The sequence below is a fragment of the Podarcis raffonei genome, chromosome 6, assembly GCF_027172205.1.
Source record: "Podarcis raffonei isolate rPodRaf1 chromosome 6, rPodRaf1.pri, whole genome shotgun sequence".
Classification (NCBI taxonomy): Eukaryota; Metazoa; Chordata; class Lepidosauria; order Squamata; family Lacertidae; genus Podarcis; species Podarcis raffonei.
Window position 1 is genome coordinate 66,877,860 of NC_070607.1, and position 20,012 is coordinate 66,897,871.

General features: G+C 42.3%; 1 protein-coding gene across 5 annotated transcripts in view; it reads right to left on the bottom strand.

Moving 5' to 3' along the window:
- SYT2 (synaptotagmin 2) overlaps positions 1–20,012 on the bottom strand; it is a 150,676-nt gene that overhangs the window by 29,664 nt on the left and 101,000 nt on the right. For all 5 annotated transcript variants that reach the window (XM_053393685.1, XM_053393686.1, XM_053393688.1 and 2 more), the window contains one exon: positions 16,434–16,503. The gene's annotated coding sequence lies outside the window, so the exon portion shown is untranslated. The remainder of the gene's footprint in view (positions 1–16,433; positions 16,504–20,012) is intronic.

Below are 20,012 nucleotides of genomic sequence, written 5' to 3' on the forward strand. Positions count from 1 at the left end.
TGGGTGTGGGCCAATAAACTGAAGCTGAATCCTGAAAAGACAGAGGTGTCATACATCCCAAACTCTCAAGTCTGGGAGGTGGGGAGATGGCCTGTCCTGGAGAGAATAGCACTCCCCTGGAAGGAGCTGGTCCACAGCCTGGGGGTGCTACTGGATTTGACACTGACAGTTGGAGGCTCAGGTGACTTGGATGGCTTAAAGTGCCTTTTTCCAGCTCCAACTGGTTTGCCACTTGTCTTGATGCTTCATAAAGCTGTGAAGGATCCACTGTCATGTGTTAATTATTAGCTTACTTCTTTGACAAATGAAGATTGACAGCAGTCCTAGCCAAATGCCTACAACGGGTTACACCCCATCCCATGCACTCTGCACAGGCACCAAGGCTCAGGCAACATAAGACTCCTTTTTAAACCTGGTTACCCCTTTATCAAGAAAATAAAGAACTAGCAGGAAATTTGTCAGCAGGGTAAACAACAGAATAGGAAATTTATGCAAGCCACCCCTTCAAGCCTTGGTTTCCTCCATAACCCACATGACTGTTTCCATGTATAATAAATGGCATGTGCTCATAACACTTGCTACTATCAGGTACTTGACAGTGAGGCCCACTCTCCCTCCTCCTCTTTGATTTATCAGACTGACCTGTGGAATCAGAAATACAGACGTGAGTATGGATTTATGCTCTGGTTGGGCAGAGCACAAACTGGTTTGACGTGCAGATCATGCATATTAAAATGTTGGGGTTCCTTGCAAAGATCTTTTCAAAAATGTGCTGCCTTATGTATGTCGGTTGGGGTTCTGTAGTGAATAATACTGAAAGACAATTTGACTTCAAGAGATTTGACTTCATGCTTCTGTGAGAATGTCTTAAGATATAAGGATGTCATAAGATATAAAGATTATTAAACTGGAAGTGTCTAAATGGAAGCAGGGTGTGAATAAGAACAATACATTTATTAAATATATATTATGTATTTGAGTGATAATTTATTTCTTGAAATGCAAAATTTTTAACTTTCTTTTTTCAATTATCTATCTACCGTATATCTATCTATCTATCTATCATCTATCTATCTATCTATCTATCATCTATCTATCTATCTATCATCATCTATCTATCTATCTATCATCTATCTATCATCTATCTATCTATCTATCTATCATCTATCTATCTATCATCTATCTATCATCTATCTATCTATCTATCTATCTATCTATCTAATACATGCTGCATGTGTTTGAATGAGTGGAGCAGAACAGTCATCTCAGTTACTAACCGGAGTCGACTCCAGTAACTTCAGTGCCAGAATACATATCAGAGAGTGAGTGGAAACAAATTGCTAGGTAAAAATCCAAGACGCACATGCAAGGAGTGCACAGCCCTTGGCAAGCAAACAAGCAAATTATGTTTGACATACTCCTTCCCTTTGTTATCAAATTGCAGAATGAGCGTCAGGGAAGATATTCTTTTGTGGACTTCCTGCAGAGTATCTGTTTACGGAGTCTCACGAGATCACATTTGGAAATACAATTCATGTAGATATGGAAATCTGTATAGCTGGACGAAGCTAGAAACTTAATTGGCAGGCACACTACAAACACTGTCAATTGGGCATAGTGCTAATTCAGTGTATGAAAATAAAATTAGAAGACAACTCTCTTTTTCGATTATGAAAGCTCAACTGTCTCTCATTTTTATGAATAGCATTGTCTTCAAACAAGAATTAGTTCAGTCTCATTCTCCATGCACGGCTCTCCTTTTCCCTTCTTTTTTTAAGTTGTTTTTATCAAGGCACTCTTTATAAGCCCTAGATAAGGTTGAAGGAAAGTGATCATGTCATACGCAGCACTGGGTGCCATTCACTATAAATGAATTCTGAGAGAGCCCCAAAGAAGGAGAGAGGACCCATGAAAAATGCAAATACATTAATTTTAATGGGGCTTGCATAGGAAACCTTCCAAGTATAAATTTATACCCATTCTGAGTGTTCCAAAATGGCCTTACAGACAAGTAAAGTGCAGTGTTCTTACCAGGAACTTCTGTTCCATGAAGCATGTTTGTAATGGCACTCCAGGCCCACAATCTTACAAACTGGTAAGAAATGACAGAAATATAGGGAAATAACTAGGGCAATTACCAACACTTATATGTTATTTGGTTGGTCTCTTTTATCCTCCTTTACCAAGAGGTCACTTACAATATGATCTTGTTAACAAATTCATTGCAGAATAAAGTTTCATGATCTAGGGCTCATTTTGTCAAATGCATAAACACACACACACGTTCATGCAGACAACACTTCATGTATCTAAATCAAGCAGGTGCTGGTACATGAAGGCTTATGCCAAAATAAGTCTGTTCATTTTTAAGGTATCTGGGATTATTTGGTTTGCTTTATGTTCCTGGTGCAACAAACTATGGATTGTTAGAGCAGGAACAAGCAACAAGCTCAAGCAAGTTTCTGTAGTGTGTGTGGCCTGTCTCTTTAAGAAACTCCCCTCTCTGGCTTCCTCCACATCTCAGTGGGAACCATAGGCTTGTCCCAGCTGCCATGCTGAGTTGTTGATCTGTTGTTCACAAATAAATACAGTCGCAGAAGTTTTCCTGATTCTTGCTGCTTCGTGGTATTAGGGCAGACCCCATTAAAAGGTTTCCTCACACTCTCCCTGAACCGCATGGGATTGTACAGTTTCAGACTGTGGTTTACAAATGTGGCTTGTAAAGTGCACTTAAGTCAGCTGGTGCTGGTTTCTGGAGTGCACTTAAGGAAACTGGTACAGATGTCAAGGGGGAAACTCTGATTTAACAAATGAGGAAGTATTTTCTGAAGATGTGTGTGTGTGTGAGGAGCAGAAACAAAGGAGGGAAATGGGGAACCCTGAAATTTGGTGCTCATTGATGCACCAACAGACCACAGTTTGTTGGACCAGTAATATTATGGCCAAACAAGGTCAAATAAGTGTGTGTGTGTGTGTGTGTGTGTGTGTGTGTGTGTGTGTCATTGTGGAATTCTCCCTCCCCCATAGGTTTATCTGGTGCCTTCTAAATCTGTTTACCCTGGTCTTTGACACTGGAGATATATATATATATATATTTAGGACCCACCCTATACTTGTGACTAATTTATTTTAAACTGTTTTTAATATTGTGTTTTAAATTGTTGTGTTCCACCCTGGACTTATGGTGAGGGGTGGGTAATTAATAATAATATTAATAGTAAGCATGTTAAGTCAAACCACTGGGTCATCATATCCTACTCCAACTGCAAATCGTATCTCCCCACATCTCTCCTCCACCAAAAAGGCACACTGACTACTGCTTGCCCTTGAACTAAGAATTACTGCCTCCCACTTTCTAGATGCTGCCTTCAGAAGATGTAATAATCTACACCAAGATACCCTCTACAGATGCTGTGGAGCCACATGGTAGCCATCACTTCTGCAGTAGTTCCTACATCACTCCTAGGAAACTATTTTTAAACAGCACCTGTGTCATTTTGGTCCATCACTTCTGTGTTATGTAAACAAATAAGGAAAAGGAAACCCAAAAGGTCCATTTGTATCAACTGCTTTTAGTGTTTTCCTAATTTATTCCTAATTTATTACACCACCCCGATATGAATATCTAAATAAGTGAATAAATAGATTAGGGCCCAGTATGCATGCAAAGGTAGCATGATCTCTACAGACAACTGTGCCTAGTAAACTCTAATACAGGGAATGCAAGTCAACAGGGCTCCTAAGCAAGCCAAGAATGCCCCAGCTCTTGGCACCTACAAGTTCAGTTTCCCTTATGGGAAAGGAAAAAAGAACCATCACAGCACACACTTAGTGTTGGAATATACACAGTCTAAGGCATGTTCAGGTTCTGGGACCATAAAACAGAATCTTGGTGGCATAGGCATTTGTTTAATGGAGAGCCTGGGGGGGGGGGGAATGGGGACCAAATTAAGAATAAAGGCCCATGGAGCATCGCAATAAGGTAAACTGGGCAAAGTCATCTCTGTCTAGATTGTGTTGAAGTTCAAAGCAGAGGGTGGGGGAGTGATTTTTGAGGCACGTAGCATGTTTGTTTGGAAAGGAAGTAAAGGTGCATCTACTGCAAATCCAACCCACAATCTTCATGATCATGTTCCCAAAGTTGCTGTCTTTAAACACACCCATAAGATGCCTATGTCTCCCTACTAAAGTAGCAGCGTTGTCTACTTCTCCCAACTTGGTTCCTGCATGCACGTATCAAACTTGTACGGTCTTTCAGCCCTGCCCCACCTCTCTATCTCCCCCTGACCTGAGACCAGACCACAGATTGTTCTCACCGGAGATCTAAACTGATCACTTGCAGAGACCAAGGGCTGCCTGCAGGCCTCCATCCAGCCATAAAATGACCACCAGAAAGGCAAGACTGCCTACCTTTAATCCACCAGGCCACTGCAGCACAGCCCTGTGGCTTTACTGCATGCCTGGTGCTTGCAGGCCACAAAACATGACTGGTGGATTGCATTTGGCTTGGTAAGCCCTAAAGGTCTCTTAGCCAAATGATAGGAGGTTTTAAATGCCCTTTGCAAGAAATGTTTGAATGCTTGGCTGTTGCTCCAGCTCAGTTCTGTTTTTCAATACACATACTTGCTACAGAAATGGGGAATAGTGTTCACTTATTTATGATATTTTTTAGGCTGCCTTTAAGGCCAAATCCTCACAAAGAGCCTTCCAACATTGTTTGAATCTAATCCTAACACACCATAAGAATACTAATGAAAACAGCAGCATTGATGCAAGTACCATAGAGTCCAGAGATCAACTTTCAAATAAATAAAAATAGCTAAGAACTATTTCAGCACCAAAACAAACAAGCAACATGATAATCTCCTAAGAAGAGTTGCTTCTAAACTAATGGGTCTTTAAGGACCAATTTAAGCCCTAACCTGCAGTCCTAACCTTAAAAACAAGACACTTTTGCACCTGAACCAATATCCCATCTGTATGCTGATCTCTTTATCCACACAAACTCCACTGGCTTTGCATACATTTACCCTGCCTGGAATGGTTGCATATTTATATTCCCAAGTAATGGAGTCACCCGTATCTAAATTAGTAGCCCTGTTCCACGGATATCAAGTCAACACGGGAATTCAGACACATTTAGAAGAGAGTTATGGAAGACGAAGAGCAGACTCCATTTGAGGATCTCTCCCTCATTACAGTTGATCAGGTATATGAAGACGAGCAGCAAAGTCAGTCCTCAGGGAATGTGCAGGCGACCTTGGAACGGACAGCTCATGGAAGAACCCCGACCAAACCTAAGAGGAGGCGTGTAGTGGTGATAGGGGATTCCCTACTGAGGGGAACAGAAGCAGTGATCTGTGGGCCTGACAAGATGTCTCGGGAAGTGTGCTGTCTCCCCGGGGCTAAGATCCAAGATGTAACTGAATGACTACAAGGAATCATAAAACCCACTGACAAATACCGCTTCCTCTTGGTTCATGTGGGAACCAATGACACTGCAAGCAATAGCCTCCAGAAGATCAAAAGAGACTACGAGGTTCTTGGCAGGAAATTGAAGCAATTAAATGCACAAATTGTCATCTCATCTGTCCTCCCAGTTGAACGACGTGGCCCAGGGAGAGAGGGAAAAATAGTGGAAGTGAACAGCTGGCTTCGCAAATGGTGTAAACAGGAACGGTTTGGATTCTTAGATCACGGACTGCAGTTTCTTGAAGATGGACTTCTGGCAAGCGATGGGCTGCACCTCACAACGGTTGGGAGGAATGTTTTTGCCAAAAATCTCAGAAACCTCATCAGGAGGGCTTTAAACTGACTAATGTGGGGGAGGGAGACAGTGCTCCTGAAGGTAGGAGTCTATCAATTGATGAAGATGATCATCCAAATGTCATAGACCAAATGGAGCAAACAGCACGCAGACCTAGTGGTGGGAGGAAAAATCCTTAAATAAGAGACACGGGGGAATGATTAATGGACTTCAATGTCTGTACACTAATGCGCAAAGCATGGGAAATAAACAAGATGAGCTTGAGCTCTTGGTACAGCAAACTAAATATGACATAACAGGCATCACCTAAACCTGGTGGGATAAGTCCCACGATTGGAATGTAATAATGGAGGGATACAATCTATTTCAGAGAAACAGACCAGACAAGAAAGGAGGAGGAGTGGCGTTATATGTCAGGGATGTGTATACCTGTGAAGAGATCCAAGATTTAGAACCTCAAAGCCAAAGTGAGAGCATTTGGATCAAAATTAAGGAAGAGAAGAATAACAGAGACCTCATTGTGGGAGTTTACTATAGATCCCCAAGCCAAACGGAGGACATAGATGATGCCTTCCTGGAACAGATGGCCAAGCATGCAAAAGGAAGGGAGATAGTAGTAATGGGGGACTTCAATTACCCGGATATTTGTTGGATGTCAAACTCAGCCAAGAGCATAAGGTCAAACAGATTCCTCACTGGCCTTGCAGACAACTTCATTGTCCAGAAAGTGGGAGAAGCAACAAGAGGAACAGCCATTTTAGATCTGGTCCTAACCAATGTTGATGACCTGGTTAGTGGGGTAGAAGTGGAAGGATCATTAGGCGCGAGTGATCATGCTCTTCTGAAGTTTACTATACAGCGGAAAGGAGCAGCCAAGCATACTAGGACTCAATTTCTTGACTTTAAGAAAGCCGACTTCATAAAACTTAGGGAAATGCTTGGTGAGATCCCATGGACAGTAATACTAAAAGGAAAGGGAGTTCATGATGGCTGGGAGTTTGTTAAGAGGGAGATAGTAAAAGCACAACTTCAGGCAATACCAATGAGACGGAAACATGGAAGGTGCCTAAAGAAGCCAGGGTGGCTATCTAAAGAACTTTTAACTGAGTTAAGATTAAAAAAGGATGTGTACAAAAAATGGAAAAGGGGGGAAACCACCAAAGAGGAATTCAAACAAATAGCCAGCACGTGTAGACACAAAGTCAGAAAAGCTAAAGCACAGAATGAACTCAGGCTTGCTAGAGAGGTTAAAAGCAACAAAAAAAGCTTTTATGGGTATGTTCGTAGCAAAAGGAAGAACAAAGAAACAGTGGGGTCACTCAGAGGAGAAGATGGTGAAATGCAAACAGGGGACACAGAAAGGGCTGAACTCCTCAATGCCTTCTTTGCCTCAGTCTTCTCCGATAAAGAAAACAATGCCCGACCTGAAGAATTTGGAGCAAATGATTCAGCAGAGGAAACACAGCCCAGAATAACTAAGGAGATAGTACAAGAATACTTGGCTAGTCTAGATGTATTCAAGTCTCCAGGGCCAGATGAACTGAATCCAAGAGTATTAAAAGAACTGGCAGATGTGATCTCAGAACCACTGGCAGTAATCTTTGAGAATTCCTGGAGAACAGGCGAAGTCCCGGCAGACTGGAGGAGGGCAAATGTTGTCCCTATTTTCAAAAAGGGGAAAAGAGAGGATCCAAATAATTACCGCCCAGTCAGTCTGACATCAATACCAGGGAAGATTCTGGAGCAGATCATTAAGCAAACAGTCTGTGAGCACCTAGAAAGGAATGCTGTGATCACCAATAGTCAGCATGGATTTCTGAAAAATAAGTCATGTCAGACTAACCTGATCTCGTTTTTTGACAGAATTACAAGCCTGGTAGATGAAGGGAACGCAGTGGATGTAGCCTACCATGATTTCAGCAAGGCATTCGACAAGGCGCCCCATGATATTCTTGTAAAGAAGCTGGTAAAATGCGGTATTGACTATGCTACCACTCAGTGGATTTGTAACTGGCTGACTGACCGAACCCAAAGGGTGCTCATCAATGGTTCCTCTTCATCCTGGAGAAGAGTGACTAGTGGGGTGCCACAGGGTTCTGTCTTGGGCCCGGTCTTATTCAACATCTTTATCAACGACTTGGATGATGGACTCAAGGGCATCCTGATCAAATTTGCAGATGACACCAAACTGGGAGGGGTGGCTAACACCCCAGAGGACAGGATCACACTTCAAAACGACCTTGACAGATTAGAGAACTGGGCAAAAACAAACAAGATGAATTTTAACAGGGAGAAATGTAAAGTATTGCACTTGGGCAAAAAAAATGAGAGGCACAAATACAAGATGGGTGACACCTGGCTTGAGAGCAGTACATGTGAAAAGGATCTAGGAGTCTTGGTTGACCACAAACTTCACATGAGCCAACAGTGTGACGCGGCAGCTAAAAAAGCCAATGCAATTCTGGGCTGCATCAATAGGAGTATAGCATCTAGATCAAGGGAAGTAATAGTGCCACTGTATTCTGCTCTGGTCAGACCTCACCTGGAGTACTGTGTCCAGTTCTGGGCACCACAGTTCAAGAAGGACACTGACAAACTGGAACGTGTCCAGAGGAGGGCAACCAAAATGGTCAAAGGCCTGGAAACGATGCCTTATGAGGAATGGCTAAGGGAGCTGGGCATGTTTAGCCTGGAGAAGAGGAGGTTAAGGGGTGATATGATAGCCATGTTCAAATATATAAAAGGATGTCACATAGAGGAGGGAGAAAGGTTGTTTTTCTGCTGCTCCAGAGAAGCGGACACAGAGCAATGGATCCAAACTACAAGAAAGAAGATTCCACCTAAACATTAGGAAGAACTTCCTGACAGTAAGAGCTGTTCGACAGTGGAATTTGCTGCCAAGGAGTGTGGTGGAGTCTCCTTCTTTGGAGGTCTTTAAGCAGAGGCTTGACAACCATATGTCAGGAGAGCTCTGATGGTGTTTCCTGCTTGGCAGGGGGTTGGACTCGATGGCCTTTGTGGTCTCTTCCAACTCTATGATTCTATGATTCTATGATTGAAAATGTGCAATGTTGTAATGAAATGTTTCAGACACGTTCCTAGAATTATCACATTGGGCAGTAGGCAGCATCTTGCTGGTAGCCTCAGTTGAAAAGCTAAAGAATTACTCTTCTCTGATAACTAAATCACCCTCTTCCAACAGAATCTGCAGCACAAGTTGGAACACAAGTAGCAGGGCTGTTGGGGATCCTATAAAAGTGAAGCTACACTGAACTTTCCAAAGCAGATAGATCAGGGTTGGGAACTGGATCCAGTCAGGCCAGATCCTTATGTCTCCTGCCCCCTGCAAGACAAGTTTAGCAGGAGGGTGACACCACATCAGGTGACTAGCTTTCACTCAGCCATGCAGTTTGAAATTAAAACACATAGGCACCAGTATGACATGTTTGATGCTTTGAAGTCTTGGCAATCAGCTGATCATCAAGACTTGTATAGACTTCTTCAGGATGCTTTGAAGCCTCAATGATTGTGAGGTTTACAAAGAGCAGTGCATGAAACTTTGCAGATACAACACCCTATTAGGCCCAACCGCATCTTTACCTGCTCCTCACTCACAGGCCAAACAGGGAGGTCTGGTTGACCTAATAAGACCCATGTAGAGGAGGTTCCCCACCACTGAGATAAGAAAGTTAGACACTCAGAGATAGAAAAATCTGTTAAAATTTTCAGTTGGCCTTAAAATGCTCTCAGGCAAAAAGCACTTGACAAGAACAGAAGCTGTAAGTTGAACTTGCCAGAACATAAACTTAAAATTTCACCAAACGAAAACTTCAGTGAAGCATAGCACATTCCACCTTGTTTGACCTGCGTATGATCCCTGTAGCAGAACAAGCTTTTAGCTCTTAGTTGCCTCACACTTTATGCTTTGGGTTTCTGACTCAAGCAAGTGTTTTTCCCAGGTCATTCTGGTAATTAAAATTGTAGCAGACAAAAAAAGGATTTTTATGTAAAGAAAGGCAGGAGTGGCGCACCTTTCCCGTGTTCTCAACACACCTTTCTTGAGACCAGATACACTTATGTCCCAGTTTCAGTCATGGGACTGATATTCTATTGACTCATACCTCTCTTCAGCTTTCTTGAAAATTCCAGAGATCCTACTTTAAAATGCAACAGTGCAATATTCTGCCTGCATGTATAAAAAATGCCTTGAACCTACTTGGATCACCAAACCACCTATTCCAGTTCCATCATAACAACATGAGAAGTGCCTGCTGGATCAGGCCAATGGCCTAAGTCCAGTCCTATTCTCATAGTGGGAAACCAGGTGCCTGTGGCAAACCCACAAGCAGAACATAGTACAAGAGCACTCTGCCCTCCGGCAGCTCCCACCAACTGGTATTCAGAAGCATTACTGCCTCCAGCCACTGATTGCCATATCCTCCATGAATTTCTCCAACCCCCTTTTTAAAGCCATTCAATTTGGTGGCCATCTCTGCTTCCTGTGGCAGTGAGTTCCATAGTTTAACTATGCACTGCATGAACGAGTACTTTCTTTTAGCATTCATCTCTCAACAGTCACCTTCATTGGATGCCCACAAGTTCTAGTTTTAAGAGAGAGGGAGAAAAAAAACCTTTTCTCTATCCACTATCTCCATGTCAAAATTTTATAAACTTGTCTCATATCATCTCTTAATCACCTTTTCCCTAAACTAAAAAAACAACAACCCCAAAATGCAATCCTGCTTTTCCCTTGTTCTTATGAGCTTCCAGAACAACCACCTCGTATTTCATCAAGACATGCTGGCTAAGAGATTGTCACAGCACCCATAGGGGCAACTGACCTCCATATAAATCAATGTGCTTCTTTACTACAAGTTGTAATAATTTGGCCCACTGTTTGCCTTCCTTCCCCACCCCACTCTCCCCCATGCCACTTCCAGAACCCTTTCCACCCCTCCAGCCTGAGCACCATAACCACAACTACATTCCTCCTTTCCCCTCCCAATCCTAGTCTTATCTTTTTTTTTTTAATATCACAAAATTTTACTTGTGATATGGGGGCATTCAACAATAACGCTGCATACTTGATGAGTGGTAGATTAACAGTTAAGGGCAACTGGTCCAAAAGCAATGGGTGCAAGCATCTCTCCTGCTGCAAACACAACAAAAACAAAACAAAATTCTGGACATTTTGCTTGCAGTGCAGGATGTTTGGACACCCTTTGCATGACGACTTAAGAGATGCCTGTCTATTCTCTGTGCCACAGCCCTGTGAAAGGCAACAGAGACCCACGAGTGCAAAGGAAGGATGTCCCGATTGCCTCTAGTTCAATGCAACATGAGCTTCCAACACTATGCAGTCCTGTCCTCTTAAGACTTCATGCCAGTCCGCCAGCTGTCATCGGAGAAATGAGCAGGCAGGTATCCCGCACCATGCAAAGAGAGAGTTAATACTGCAGCAGATAGAAAACAGCGAGAGCGCAAGAGAGAGAGAGAGAAAAGTGCTGAGTCACTAAGCCACCTTCCACTGCAGCACTTTCATCCTGCCAGATGCCTACAGCAGTCCCAGAGCAGGAGCAGCTGAGCCAATCCTCTCTGACTTAGGTCATTGGAGCTGCTGTGACTCTCCCAGGACACCACCGCTACTCAGAGCAGGGCAGGGAGGGAGACGTAGCTGTACATTTATCTCCTCCCTGCAGTTATTGCAGCCACCTGACTGCAGAGGCTGTGGTGCAGAAAACTCCCACTTCATGCTTTCCCCATGCTTGCAAACCACCTGCAGCCCCAGACAGACCGAGGCTGCAAGCTCGCTTCAGAGCCGTCATATTCTGCAGCCCATGGAGAGTTCTTCACCAGTCTCCCACTCCATTAAAACTGTTGTTTTAAGCATATGTTTTTGTGAATAACACCTCTGAAATAACTCCTTGCACCATCCATGTGCAAGGGCAGAAGGACACTTTCTGTGCACTTTCATAGATCAGCAAACTATGTTTTCACATGTGAGAGTTTGTAAATCTACATTCCCTGCAATGTGTATTTGGCACCTTTGCATTATATTAATAATACAACAGCAGAAGCAGCAACAAGAAGCATCTATATAGGAATTTTGAATGTTCGGGTGTGCTGCACATCCATTATCTTTTTTAAAACTATAGTCTTATAGTCTCCAATATATAACAGTTACAAAAAAGTGGGAGGCAAATGCAAACACAAAATCCCAACTCCCCCCCACCCCGGATGGATAAATTTAATTAAGTTTGCCAACGTTGAATCTGTGATTTTGGTAGTTGCCATTCTTCAGGGTTATCAATAAAACATTTTATAAAAGGATGCCATATTTCAACAAAACCATCTACATCACATCTATTATCGTGTTGCAATCCATACAACTCTTAAAGGTAGGTCAGTCTTATCCTCTCCATATTGCAAATGGAGGCTGAAGCAGAAGAGAGTGACTTGTGAACAGCCAACTAGTGAGATCATGCCAGGGGTGAGGTTTGGTTTTGTCCCCTTACACTTCAGCAGTGATGGCCAAACTTGGCCCTCCAGCTGTTTTTGGACTACAACTCCCATCATCCCTAGTTAACAGGACCAGTGGCCAGGGATGATGGGAATTGTAGTCCCAAAACAGCTGGAGGGCCAACTTTGGCCACCACTGCACTTCAGTCTCTTTTTGGCAGCAAACTCCACTGAACTCAACTGAACTTACTTCTGGGTAAGTATTGCAGTGCACACCTCTAAGTTTCACAAGCTCTCTATCCTACATTAGCAGAATTCACAGATGACACAAATAATACAACGGTGGATTTAAAGCCATGTGGCTCTTCTCTGCTGCCTGAATTTGACCACATCCATCACAACGTCTTGATTATGTTCTGTTAGGTCTTATAATAAGTTGCCTTTGGCTATATTTTTAGAGAGCCTGACCAGGAACTTTAAATCTGTTTAAATTCTTAGATTGCCACACAATAGATAATTACATCAGTAACAATACCCACACCAATGTGATTAAAAAGAGCAAAAGGAACTTGCCACACAGGGAATTTTTCCCTTTCCTAATACGTGTATACACACACACACACACACACTGCTACAAAGGAGGACAAAGCTATTTTTATCCCCACTTGTTAGTCAGGAAACTGATACCCAGAAAGGACAGAAAATGAAAAGAATTTAGCAGGGGAAGGGGGGGGCTTTGTACACATACACACTTCTTTTAAGCAAGCAGACTGTTTTACTGGATCAACCTTGGCTAAATGGTCCCGCAAGGGGTCAACTCAAGGCTGGCATGCTTTCTGCTGCCCAGCACATGAAAGTAATCAGCAGAGGGATAGGGGCTGAGCATGAACAGAAGCATACCTTTGAAATTACCTTGACTGGTTGGCAAGGAAGGGAAAGCCTTCTCATTTTCACAGACAGATAATAGTTAAAGAGAAAATTCAGCACCAGCTGCTGTCCAGTCCTACCCACTCCCTGATGCATCTCTTCCTCCTTTGGTCAATGGCCTGGTTGTTGTTGGGGTTTTTAAAAAATAATAATAATAATAATTACCTGCACTTTGTACAGCCACCCCATGATAAGAATTCTCTGCGTGGCTCACAAAGCCTAACATTAAAATGCAGTGTGAAATAAAAACCGTAACAAAAGAATAAACGCAATTTAAAACTCAGTTTACGACAGTCTGGAGGGCACCACATTGCTACTCTACATGTTTGGTCAGGCTTCCCCAACCAGGTGCCCTCCAAGGAGTTGTTGGGCTACAACTCCTACCAGCCTCGGTCAGAAATGCTGGGGGCTGAAGCACCTGGAGTTGGGGAAGGTTATGCTATGTTACTTGTTGGCTTTTGGGGTGGGGGGGGTGGGAGTCAATTTCTTTCCACCAGGACTGAAGCATGTGGAGAGGGGAGGTTGGAACCCCTCTCAATAATGGAGGTTCTTTCCTTTCTTCTGTTTTTAGGTGCGGTGCAGAGGGGGAGGGTCCCACCATGACTTAAATATATGGACTCGTACACTGGTAAGTATTCCTGTGGAGGACCTGAGGGCAAGGATCTGGCCCGTTTGCTAATCATCTCTTAATTCATATCCAAAGACAACCCCAACCAGCTTTAAAAGACTGGGCCCACTTGGCTGCCTAGTCAAAGGCAAACCTGCTGTGAGGTATAATGTGCTAAAGTCAGCTCCTGTTCTGAAAAATGGCAATTAAGACAGCGAAATGAGAGTTATCCATGCCATGCCACCCCTGACTGATAGGCAGCAAGCTGAAACTAAGGCACATGAGTCTAAATCACTTGATCAAAGTCGTAAGTGGGAATCAATCAGTCACTGTAAGGTGATTCCTGAAAGTTTACCCCACCCAGTAAACACAGGTTCATCCTTGTTTCTTTTGTTTCTCATTCCTGTGAACACACAACAATTATCTCCACCCCTAACCATTACCCTAGCATGACCCAAGTACAATTTATTAGTGCCAAGGAAGCTGGATCTCTTGTACTCTTTGTTTGCACTGTGACAAATGGAATTCTGTTTGCTTGATGGAGATTTTAATGACGCCAAAAGGATCTAACTTGCTTGCCATCCATACAAAGGATGATTCATTGTGCTGGGTTGGCCCACTGGAATTTGCAGCAATGGGAGCAATTAAAATGCAGCAATGTGCATTCATAATACTTTCGGTCCCACAGTAAGCATGCCATTGCACTGGAATGTGGCGGGCTTTGTAAGGCTCAATCTAGCTGTTAGGAAACAGGAAGACAAATGTGTCCCTTTTCTTGGCACTTATCCCCAGGACAATGTAGGAGAAACCAGAATTGTAGGGGATGAGCCAGCAGGGTTCCCATCTATCTCCAGCAGCTACACCATCCACTTCAAACTATTTGTGTTCCTGGTGCACCTCATATGCAACTCATATGCCCCTAACAAAGGAAATCCAAGGTCACCTGCAATATTGCTTACAAGCAACTCACCTATCCTTCCTCACACTCAAATTATTGAAGTATCTGTTCTCTTCCTGTATCTTTAATAAGCAAGTGCTCATTATTATATGCAAACTTTGTAATGTCCTGAGGCTCAGCAAGTCCTGAGGCTCAGTACAGGCTGTTAAAAAGAAGACAACGATGACATTAGTTTCACATTATGGGATCCAGGCAAGATTTTGGTCCTTTTAAGAAGCTGCAAGCAGATTTGAGTAACTAATTCTGCAGTACATTATTTCCTATCTGATTTTTACTGCATCCTGGGATACCCTGATAACCTACACCAGGGAAAGAAATATTGAGAAGAGGCATCAACAAAGCGGGATCTGGTGGTGTGTGTGAGAGAAGCCCTCTTCAGGAATTCTCAGGGCAGATCACAGATCCTCTGAGCTGCTTCATGGTGGCAAGACTTCCCAGATCCTACCAATGTACAGTGCTCTGAAACATCCCCTGTGTTTTGAGTTTCACTCAGTAGGCAGAGAAGCTGCTTACCAACAAATTGAACAAAGTCCATTCTGCAGCCCTTGGAGGAAGGAACAACCATTCTCCCTAATCACAACAGCCAGCATATAAGGGTCTCACTCTGCTACACTACTTTCTCATGCAGAAAACAGGAAGGGTATTCTTTCCCTGCTGGCATTAATAGGAGGATAAAAGAGATAGAACAGGACTCCCCTTCTTTGCCTGCATGGCATGTGCAGTAAATGAATGATTGATGGGAGAATCAGTCAATATATTCACCCACATATAAAGGTTTGAGGGTGTAAAGAAAAAGTGTTTCTAAAAAACAACTACACAAAGCTCTGATCTGATTTGCACACTATGCCCTCTGTTCCAGGAGCTGCGTTTAATGTTTTTTTTTAAAAGTAACAGATGCTCTGATTGTGGTTCTCTGGATATCTGATCAAGTTTGGGACATGGAGAGCCTTTCCCAAAGGTCTTCAGGATCACACTCCATATGTCGAAGCACAAAACGCTTGAAAAATGGCGTATGTGCATGGATGGGATAAGAAGCGTAAAAAAATTAGGCTTGGCCAATTCACCCGAAGAGATACTGTGAGGTCAAGAAAAGTAGTTACGCTCACCAGATAACATATCTATCATGCAAATTGCTGCCCTCAGATGCAGGCTTCATAGATCTTTTCTGCCTCTTGATTTGCAAGATGAAATACATTGTTATTCTGTGTATTCCTCAAAGGCGACAAGGAAGCTTCCTTGGGTAGGTATAAATCAAGACATTCCGGCTAAAAGATTGTCACAGCACCCAAAGAGGCAACTGACCTCCATATAAATCAATGTGTTTCTTTACTACAAGTTGTAATAATTTGGCCCACTGCTGGCCTCGAGGTATGATTTAGCTAACAAATTTCAGTGTTATAACCCAGGTGTCTTTTAAGTGACCATAATGCATGGGCACCTTGCACTTCTCAGTGATTTCACGTTTTATTTTATTATCCATCAGCTTTACGCTGAGACACTGGAAGCCTTCAGTTGGATCTTTCTGTATTAATTCTTTGAATGGGTATGTAATGCCTGGTGCACATGAAAGAGATTGTGGAGATAACGTGCCTCTTTGAGCCGTTTTTCAGTCTTTTAACTTCTTACCTCAAGACCAGGATCCAAGAGAGTGGAGTTATACAAGGAAGGGGGATTTTCAGTATCAAAAGAACAGAACAACACTGTGCAGGACTCACCACAATCACTTGTACTGGCTAGCTGCTAGGCACTTTGGAAATCTTGTGACGGTTAAGAAAGATGAGTGACCTGCATAGAATGAAACATCAATAGTCAATATTACTTATCATTTCTCTTTGCAATCTCCTAGAATTCACATCCAGCTGGGTCATTTAAATCTGCATTCCACAACCCGTATCACTGAGTAAGAAAACGTATATAAATATAACAGGGTATAGCCAATGTGCTATAGAAGCGTTTCTGCAAGAGCAAAGCAAGGAACCCTGTGTTCATCAATCTCTACTATGCCACATCCCAAACCATTCCAGAGGGTCCCCTAAACCTCAGTAGAGATTTTCGAGGGCACTGGGCTGAAGTGCATAGGAGAGATTGGCAAAAATCAAGTGATCTATCTTCCCCAAGTAGAAGTGCTTTCAATGGGGCAAAGCCACTGTGGGGTGCAACACATCTCTATCCTACAACAGAGCTCAAGTTGGTATACATGAGGTTGCCAAGTGAACTTGCAACCAGCCCCAGAGCTGCTTAGCTTCAGCAAGGTGGAGGCATCAGTTTCCTTCAAAATGTAGCCCTGGTTTCATAGAAATGTTCAGTTTTACTCAGATGAGTTGTTTGTAGAAGCACTACTGTAAAATAGGCAGCAACCCTTTGGAGGAGTCATGAATAAACTGGATTTCTTACTGAATCAGTAGGTGGACAAATTAAATACAGGGCAAGGAAATTTAGTTAAGGTCTAAAACAATGCAAAAGTAATTTTAAATACAGGCTGGAAGCAATTCTGGCATGCAAAGGTAATTCAGCAGCAACACATTTTCACTTATTTGTAGACTTTTAATCCAGATTGTATTCATGTATTTATCCACCCCACAGTGACACACTTCCATTCCAGGAAGGATGTGGCATTTGTGGGAGGAAAAATGGCATAATGAAACAGAGAGAGATTATTTTTAAATTTTCAATTGCATTCAACTTGATCCTACATAAATTGCTCAGAAACAGGTGTGGCAAAAATGTCGGTTTCAGTTTCTCATTTTTCTGGTCCTAAGTTCAGATGACATTTCCACATCAACTTGCATTTAAAAAACAAAACAAAAAACAATATTCCTCGTGAAAATTCATTTAGTGAGCACTTTTCCTGATATAAACCTTGTTGCAAGTAATTTCCCCAACACATTTTTGTGTGTTATTTTCACTAACTTATATATTTGCCCATAATATATATCCATCACTGTGCCCATTTTTTGGTTGGAGAACTGCACTGCAACATTCAGGGAAGTGTGAATGCCAAAGGACAGCTGTGTTTCTGTTTGCATATTGTTTCAGGGAGTGCAAATTAGGTAGGTTTATTTGCAAGCGTGAGCTGAATTTCTCTCCCATCCATACTCAAAAGTAAACCCTACTGAGTTCTGTGTATCTTCCTTTCAAGTAAGAGTGCAGAGAGTTTCAACCTTACAATGCAATGCTATACATGTAAGTCTTCTCTGGTGTAACTGCAGTTTGACTGAATCATGGTGTTATATCCTGTTTCTGAACAAACTGTGCTTTGAACAAACTAGTTTACTATACTCAGATGCCAGAATAAGCTGTAGAAGGATTAAATTTAAACTTTATCCCCTCATATGTGGAGGAAAGGGGAGGGCAGAGAACACAAGCCTAAGGCTCCCACCTGCCACCAGTCCTCATAATGCTAAAACATGGTTTACTGTTACATATGAACAAGGTCTAACAATACAATCCTGAGTCTGGTTGGACACCAAATAATTACAGGGTAGTTCTGCAGCGGTTTGATCCAGGTTCAGTTGGTGTATACAGCCAAGGAAATCAAGGATCCAGTTCTAAAGACTCAGCTACTATTTGTGATTAAAGGCAGCTAACAATTTTAAACATGGACTGCTACATGCAGGCTCATTAATACTTCACCTGCTCAGGGACCCAATTTCAATGCCCTTCACTAATCATCATTCAGGAGAGACTATCCACTAACTCAGAGAAGGCAACAAAACACTCCACCTCAGCACACTGAAAAACCTAATTCTGGAAGAAAATATAATCCACTCAAAAATATCATTGCTACTTGGCTTGGTTCAATAGCTTTGGCCTCCTCTGGACAGTAGAACATTCAGCAGCAAAAGATAAAAGTAGCAATAAAAGTAGCTCACTTCAGAGACCTGCACAAAATTATTAGTGTACCAAGTCACGCTGTATTGAAGTGTGCAAAAAGAAGCATGTTTACAGTTGTCTTTTGCAGAGATGAAAAGTAATACAATGGAATGGGACAACTGGTCATTAAAGATACTTCCACTGCATGTAAATTGCTACACAATATTCAAGGCCAGAGAGAGGAAATAGAATGTAATGTAAAATATACATTAGCCTGGTTCTCACAAAACGCTAAACCATGGTAAATAAAACTGTGGCTTATTAAATTATGGTTTAGTGTTATGTGTGAATCTTGCCCAGTAGCTTAAATATGTTTTGTTTGCTTACTGCCAACAAACCATAATGTGAAACCATGTTTTGTTGTTGGCTTACGAACTTTGATTTGTTTTAACTATAGCTTTGCATTACATGGGAATCTAGATCCCTTTCTTAACTATGTTGTTTTTTTACCACTGCATGCCAAGTGGTCACCAAACCACAAAAGACACAAGGAAAGAATACCTGGGGGAAAACACAACAAAGTTTGAGAAACAAGGCATGGTTTGTTTGATCATCTGTGGGAAAACTCATGGTTAACTCATGGCTTGTTAAGCAAACGATAGCTTAGCATTAGGTGCAAACCAGGCCAATGTCACCCATACAGTACATACTCATTTTTTGTGCTATCTTCTGCAGTACAAACAAGTTTTTGAAGCAACGTCTACAAATACTACATGCCGAATTCAAATATAATTAAATAAGCCAATGATATTTTCTAGAATATGTTCTGGTTTTTTAAAAAATAAAGATTTATTTAAAACATGTATAGGCAACCTTTCTAGGTCAAACCTCTGGGGGTAGCTTCCAATATGCAAACTGCCATAAAAATTACCCACAAACCAGCACTAACAAGAAAACATTAAAACCAGCATAACAGCACAAAGACAAATGACTAATAGTTAAAACACAACTCAACCAAGCAGCAGCCCAATTAAAACTTGTGCAAAGGTAATTTTAAACAAGTGGGTCCTTGATGCCCTCTTAAAGTTCTGCAACAAGTGGCAATAATTCAGCGAAATCTTTAGGTTGTCATCATTGCAAGACTGCATTCTACCTTCTGCCCAACAGGTGGCCATCAATTAGGAGCTTTAGGATTGAATGCCTTGACATACTGCATACTGCTCTTGGGTTCATGTTCTGCTTGTTGGTTTCCCACTGGTCACTGTGACAACAGGATGCTGGACTAGATGAACCATGGCTAGATGGTTTGTTTCAGCAGGCTCTTCTTACCTGATCATGAAACTGAATGCAGTGCATCTGATTATCACCTACACAGTTCATCCCCACTGCTTCATGGGGGGATACTTGTAGGATCGGCGCAGGTTGTGCAGTGTGCACCACTGCCTTCTCACTTTTCCTGGTGGTCCAGGAATGAGAACATG